The following is a 1,629-nucleotide window of genomic DNA, read 5'->3' on the forward strand; positions in this document are numbered from 1 at the left end:
CGGCACCACCAGGCGCCCGGAGCCCAGCGCCCTCCTTTCTTCCCATTTAGGGCCCCCTCCTCTTGCTCTTCCACCCGCCCCACCCGCCGCGACCCAGCCACGACCCCGCGAGGGGACCGCGACGGGCCCGGCGGGCACGGAGGGCCTCTCCCCTGTCGGCGGCGCCCCGGCGGCCACCGCCGGCCGACGCCTCCGCTCGGCTTCCCGCATCGGGGACGTCGCCCTGTCCCTCAAATCGGGCCGCACCTCCGGGAACGGAGACACGGCCCGGTCCACCCGCTCCTTGCGGGCCGGGGTCACGCTTCGGCCTCTATCCTTTCCCTCTTCCTTATTGAACATCTCTCCCGCTCTCCATAACAGTAACTCGTCCTCTATATCGTCCCTTTCCCTTCGACATGCTATCTTCTCTTCTCTTTCTCTGTCTGCCTCGTCCTGCAACCTTTTCACCTCTTTCATGTACAGCTTTTCCCAATCCTGGCACAACTTCTGCGCTGTCGCCCGCCTCCCCTCCAGCTCTGCCAGCTCCTCATCCTTTCCCTTCAGCATTCTATCCCTTTCCAAATCCTTCTTCCTTGTTGATTCCCAGTATTTCCTCGCTATGTCGCACACTTTTATTATGTCCTCACAATACCGTCTCATGTCATTCTTCCCATTCACTATCTTGTCCTTTTCAGTCCGACTCATCCTCTTACTTCTCTCACACACATCATCAATCATCCCAGAACAATCCCTTATCCATTCTATCCTTTCCAAAACAAATTCCTGACATTTCCCCCAATTCCGACCTTCAGGCCATCCCTCCTTTTCCTTTTTTAAGTCCTTCTCTTCCTCCTGCTCCTCAAATCCTGGCCCACTCTTTTCCTCGTCCTTGTCCAATTTCCTCCTTTTCCCTGTTTCCCTCTCCCCTGCAGCTGACCCCGCGCCTCCCCTTCCCTTGGCGGCCTCACGAGCCACCGCCGCGCACACCGTCGGCGCGCCGGCAGCCCCACCTCCGTCCGGCCCATCATTGGTTGACGACAGGGGGGGGGTCTGGGACCATAGCCCCCCCGTGCCGGCCCGACGTATCCGATCCGCCGGAGATCCTCTCGTTTTTATCCGTCATCATGATTTTTAATGGGGGGCATGACGGCGGCCCCCCAACCCGGGCGGCTTTTAGGGCCGCCCCCCAGGGCGGTTTGGCTCAACGGAGCCTCAGGGGCCCGCCCTGCCCCCGCTGTGGATCCCCGGTGAAATATTCACCGAGGATCTTACTACTCCCGGGCGCAGCTGCCCACCCGGGAGGCCGGTTGCCGTACTGGCATAAGGGACCCGACTGCCCCCGTGGTGAGGTCGGTTCACCCGCACCGGCTGCCCTAAGGACAGCCGGACGCGCTCACCTTCCTCTGAAACTCTCGGGCGCCGCTGCCCACCCGAGAGACCGGTACCATACTGGCATAAGGGATCCGGTTCGCTCCCCTGCTGTAGGCGCCATTGGGCTTCCCTCCCTCTCTGAAGCGAGAAGGAGGGGAGCCCTCCGGCTCCTAATACTCATGGGCGCAGCAACCCACCCATGAGGGCCTTTTAGTCGCCTTTTACGACACGCAGGCCATACGTTGGGGGTATTCTTTACGTCCGCCACCCACGCGGACA

The 1,629-nt window shown here is 61.3% G+C and overlaps 1 protein-coding gene across 1 annotated transcript in view; it reads left to right on the top strand.

Annotated features, from left to right (window-relative positions):
• The window catches only part of LOC116844969, a 5,720-nt gene that overhangs the window by 907 nt on the left and 3,184 nt on the right, over window positions 1-1,629 (top strand). The gene's annotated exons all lie outside the window — the stretch shown is intronic.

This window comes from Odontomachus brunneus, unplaced genomic scaffold (assembly GCF_010583005.1).
Source record: "Odontomachus brunneus isolate Ranch 3 - 2012 unplaced genomic scaffold, Obru_v1 Obru_scaffold_048, whole genome shotgun sequence".
Taxonomy (NCBI): Eukaryota; Metazoa; Arthropoda; class Insecta; order Hymenoptera; family Formicidae; genus Odontomachus; species Odontomachus brunneus.